The sequence below is a fragment of the Arachis stenosperma genome, chromosome 6 (assembly GCF_014773155.1).
Source record: "Arachis stenosperma cultivar V10309 chromosome 6, arast.V10309.gnm1.PFL2, whole genome shotgun sequence".
In the NCBI taxonomy this organism is placed as follows: Eukaryota; Viridiplantae; Streptophyta; class Magnoliopsida; order Fabales; family Fabaceae; genus Arachis; species Arachis stenosperma.
The window spans coordinates 73364792-73370323 of record NC_080382.1 but is presented as its reverse complement, the minus strand read 5'-3'; the positions used below and the strand labels follow the sequence as shown (position 1 = coordinate 73370323).

Below are 5532 nucleotides of genomic sequence, written 5' to 3'. Positions count from 1 at the left end.
AACCCTAGAAAGCCTCGACGGAAATGCCAAGAGAATGCATAAAAGAAAGATAGGAAAAACATGTTACAGTGACAAGCAAATACAAGACCACAAAAAGATTCAAACTTTCAAACATGTAAAATCAAAGCTTCACCTAAAAACTGAAGACGAAGCTACGAAAGAAGCAAGAAAGCTAGTACCAACCTGAAAGAGTGGCAAGCATCAAAGAAATTAAAGATGGAAGACGAAATCTGGAAACGTCCTCTCACAAGCAAAAGAAAGAACGCGAACAAGAGCAATGTCGCTGGGAGAAACGCGAAACTGCAAAACTCCAGGCGAAAACAGAAGCTCCAGAAAAAACGCCAAGTGATGCCGCGACACAAGAAAGTAGAAGCGTGATGAGCGGATAATTTGTACGCTATTTGGCATTATTTTTAGTATGTTTTTAGTATCTTTTAGTTAGTTTTGAGTATATTTTTATTAGTTTTTAATTAAAATTCACTTTTCTGGACTTTACTATGAGTTTGTGTGTTTTTCTGTGATTTCAGGTATTTTCTGGCTGAAATTGAGGGATCTGAGCAAAAATCTGATCCAGAGACTAAAAAGGACTGCAGATGCTGTTGGATTCTGACCTCCCTACACTCGAAGTGGATTTTCTGGAGCTACAGAAGCCCAATTGGCGCGCTCTCAACGGCGTTGGAAAGTAGACATCCTGGGCTTTCCAGCAATATATGATAGTCCATACTTTGCCCAAGATTTGATGGCCCAAACCGGCGTTCAAAGTCACCTCAAGAAATCCCAGCGTTAAACGCTGGAACTGGCACCAAAATGGGAGTTAAACGCCCAAACTGGCATAAAAGCTGGCGTTTAACTCCAAGAAGAGTCTCTGCACGAAAATGCTTCATTACTCAGCCCAAGCACACACCAAGTGGGCCCGGAAGTGGATTTTTATGTCATTTACTCATCTCTGTACACCCTAGGCTACTAGTTTTCTATAAGTAGGACCTTTTACTATTGTATTTTCATCTTGGTTCTTCTGATTCCCTCTCTGGGGCCGAAACCAATGATCACTTTTGTTCTTATGTATTTTCAACGGTGGAGTTTCTACACACCATAGATTAAGGTGTGGAGCTCTGCTGTACCTCGAGTATTAATGCAATTACTATTGTTCTTCCATTCAATTCCGCTTGTTCTTGTTCTAAGATATCACTTGTTCTTCAACTTGATGAATGTGATGATCCGTGACACTCATCATTATTCTCACCTATGAACAAGGTGACTGACAACCATTCTTGTTCTACAAGCAATCAAGGCTCTAGTGAATATCTCTTGGATTCTTTAATCGGAATCTTCTTGGTATAGGCAGGACCTGATGGCGGCATTCAAGAGAATCCGGAAGGTCTAACCTTGTCTGTGGTATTCTGAGTAGGATTCAATGATTGAATGACTGTGACGTGATTCAAACTCCTAGCAGGCGGGGCGTTAGTGACAGACGCAAAAGTATCAATGGATATTATTCCGGCCTGACCGAGAACCGACAGCTGAATTCCGCTATGCCGTGACAGGGCATATGCCAATCGCTTTCACTGAGAGGATGGGAGGTAGCCACTGACAATGGTGAAACCCTACACGAGCTTGCCATGGAAAGGAGTAAGAAGGATTGGATGAAGACAGTAGGAAAGCAGAGAGACGGAAGGGAAGGCATCTTCATGCGCTTATCTGAAGTTCCTACCAATGAATTACATAAGTATCTCTATCTTTATCTTTTATGTTATTTTCGTTCATCACCATCATACATTTGAGTCTGCCTGACTAAGATTTACAAGATGACCATAGCTTGCTTCATAGCAACAATCTCCGTGGGATCGACCCTTACTCACGTAAGGTATTACTTGGACGACCCAATGCACTTGCTGGTTAGTTGTGCGAAGTTGTGTTTATGCCATGGTATTGAGCACCAAGTTTTTGGAGTTCATGACCGGGGATTATGAGAGTTGTGAAAAGTATTGTTCACAATTTCGCGCACCAAGTTTTTGGCGCCGTTGCCGGGGATTGTTTGTGTATGGACAACTGACGGTTCATCTTGTTGCTTAGATTAGGTATTTTTTTTTTCGAAATTCTTGAAGGTGAATCCTAGAGTTTCATGATGATTTGTTGAAATCTGGCTGGCTGAGAAGCCATGTCTAATTTCATTGGACCGAGATTTCAACTTATCATCACAAGAGCTTGATGATTTTTATCAATCTTGCTTTTGGAGCAGTGATCTGCTAAGGCTTGGCTGGCCTTTGGCCATGTCTAGTGTTTTGGACTGAAGCTTTCTTTGAAAGCTTGGCTGGCTGTAAAGCCATGTCTAATTCCTGGACCGGAGTCTTAGACTAGCATTGCACTGATTCCTGGAATTCTCATTAAGAATTTTGATATCTTTTTCCACTTAATTTTCGAAAAACACAAAAAAATCACAAAATCAAAAAAAACCAAAAATATTTGATGTTTCTTGTTTAAGTTTAGTGTCTCATCTTAAGTTTGGTGTCAATAGCATGCATTCATTCATGTGTCTTAAGGATCTTCAAGTAATTCTTGATGATTTCTTACTCTGATCTTTGAATTCTTTTGGCTTGAGTGTTTATGCGTCTCATATAGTGTCAGTAGTATACAAACTGCTAAGTTTGGTGTCTTGCATGCATTGTTATTTGATTCTTGTTGCATTTTGCTTATTAAAAAAAAATCCAAAAATATTTTTAATTTGTGTCTTTTCAAGTCAATGATACAGAGAATTGAAGATTCAGAACATGCTGCAGAGGAATTATACAGAAAAAGCTGAGCATTCAAAAATGCCCAGTAAAGAAGACAGACTGGCGTTTAAACGCCAGCCAGGGTACCTGGTTGGGCGTTTAACGCCCAAAGAGGTAGCATTTTGGGCGTTAAACGCCAGAATGTATACCATTCTGGGCGTTTAACGCCAGGATGGTGCTAGGGGGAAGATTTTGTTTTTCAAATCAAATTTTTTCAAGTTTTCAAAGTTTTTCAAAATCAAATCTTTTTCAAATCATATCTTTTCAATCAAATGTTTTCAAAATCAATTTCTTTTTTTTCAAAGATACTTACTAACAATTAATGATTTGATTGAACATCTCAAATTTTGTTGCCTTTTCTGTTGAGAAAGGTTTAATATTTGAATCATATCTTTTCTTGTTAGGCAAGTCACTAATTTTCAAAATCAAATCTTTTAAAATTGTTTTCAAAACATATCTTTTAAAATTGTTTTCAAATCATATCTTCTCAATCACATCTCTTTAAAACTAATCATATCTTCTTAACCTCATCTTTTTCAAAATAGTTTTCAATCAAATCTTTTTGATTTCTAATTTCAAATCCTTTTTCAAAAATCACTTGATTTCTTTCTTACTTTTATTTTCGAAAATCAATTAAGTGTTTTTCAAAATGTTTTCAAAATCTTTCTAATTAATTTTTGAAAATCCTCTTCCCTCTCTCTCACATCCTTCTATTTATGGAGTACTACTCCTTCTTAATGCACTATTCGAACTCTATCTAATCAAGTTCGAATTCTTCTACCTCATTCTTCTATTTTTCTTTTCCTCTGACACTTCAAGGAATCTCTATACTGTGACATAGAGGATTCCACATTTTCTTTTTCTCTTCTCTTTCTTATGAGCAGGAGCAGAGACAAAGGCATTCTTGTTGAAGCTGACCCTGAACCTGAGAGAACCTTGAAGCGAAAGCTAAGAGAAGCCAAAGCACAACTCTCTTTAGAGGACCTGACCGAATTCTTCAAAGAAGAAGAACACATGGCAGCCGAAAACAACAACAATGCCAACAATGCAAGGAAGGTGCTGGGTGACTTTACTGCACCTACTCCCAACTTCTATGGGAGAAGCATCTCTATCCCTGCCATTGGAGCAAACAACTTTGAGCTTAAGCCTCAATTAGTTTCTCTAATGCAACAGAATTGCAAATTCCATGGACTTTCAATGGAAGATCCTCATCAGTTTTTAGCTGAGTTCTTGCAAATCTGTGACACAGTCAAGACTAATGGGGTTGACCCTAAAGTCTACAGACTGATGCTATTCCCTTTTGCTGTAAGAGACAGAGCTAGAATATGGTTGGACTCACAACCTAAAGATAGCCTGGACTCTTGGGAAAAGCTAGTCAATGCCTTCTTGGCAAAGTTCTTTCCACCTCAAAAATGGAGTAAGCTTAGAGTGGAAGTCCAAACCTTCAGACAGAAGGATGGAGAATCCCTCTATGAAGCTTGGGAAAGATACAAACAATTAATCAGAAGATGTCCCTCAGACATGCTTTCTGAATGGAGCATCATAGGTATCTTCTATGATGGTCTCTCTGAACTATCCAAGATGTCTTTGGATAGCTCTGCTGGAGGATCTCTTCATTTGAAGAAGACGCCTACAGAAGCTCAAGAGCTGATTGAAATGGTTGCAAATAACCAATTCATGTACACTTCTGAAAGGAATCCTGTGAACAATGGGACTAGTCAGAAGAAAGGAGTTCTTGAGATTGATACTCTGAATGCCATACTGGCTCAGAACAAGATATTGACTCAACAAGTCAATTTGATTTCTCAAAGTCTGTTTGGAATGCAAAATGCGCCTGGCAGTGCTAAGGAAGCTTCATCTGAGGAAGAAGCTTATGATCCTGAGAACCCTTCAATGGAAGAGGTGAATTACCTAGGAGAACCCTATGGAAACACCTACAATTCTTCATGGAGAAATCACCCAAATTTCCCATGGAAGAATCAAGAGAAACCTCAACAAGGTTTCAATAATAATAATGGTGGAAGAAACAGGCTTGGCAATAACAAGCCTTTTCCATCATCTTCTCAGCAACAGACAGAGAGTTCTAAGCAGAACCCCTCTGACTTAGCAACCATGGTCTCTGATCTAATCAAAACCACTCAAAGTTTCATGACTGAAACACGGTCCTCCATTAGGAATTTGGAAGGACAAGTGGGTCAGCTGAGCAAGAAAGTTACTGAACTCCCTCCTAGCACTCTCCCAAGTAATACAGAAGAAAATCCAAAAGGAGAGTGCAAAGCCATAACCATGGCCGAATATGGAGAGGAAAGAGAGGAGGTGGACGCCACTGAGGAAAACCTCAATGGGCGTGCACCAACCTCCTCTGAGTTCCCCAATGAGGAACCATGGGAATCTGAGGCTCAAAATGAGACCATAGAGATTCCATTGGACTTACTCCTGCCTTTCATGAGCTCTGATGAGTATTCTTCCTCTGAAGAGGATGAGTATGTCACTGAAGAACAAGTTGCTAAATATCTTGGAGCAATCATGAAGCTAAATGACAAGTTATTTGGAAATGAGACTTGGGAAGATGAATCTCCCTTGCTCACCAAAGAACTGGATGACTTGTCTAGGCAGAAATTACCTCAAAAGAGACAAGATCCTGGGAAGTTTTCCATACCTTGTACCATAGGCACCATGACCTTCAAGAAGACCCTGTGTGACTTAGGGTCAAGTGTGAACCTCATGCCTCTCTCTGTAATGGAGAAGCTAGGGATCTTTG

At 39.5% G+C, this 5532-nt stretch overlaps 1 non-coding gene across 1 annotated transcript; it reads right to left on the bottom strand.

Moving 5' to 3' along the window:
- Nucleotides 1–4190: 4190 nt before the first annotated feature.
- On the bottom strand, nucleotides 4191–4298 carry LOC130938397 (small nucleolar RNA R71). Its single transcript, XR_009069564.1, has one exon. It is a non-coding gene; the product is annotated as a small nucleolar RNA R71 (small nucleolar RNA).
- Nucleotides 4299–5532: the final 1234 nt, after the last annotated feature.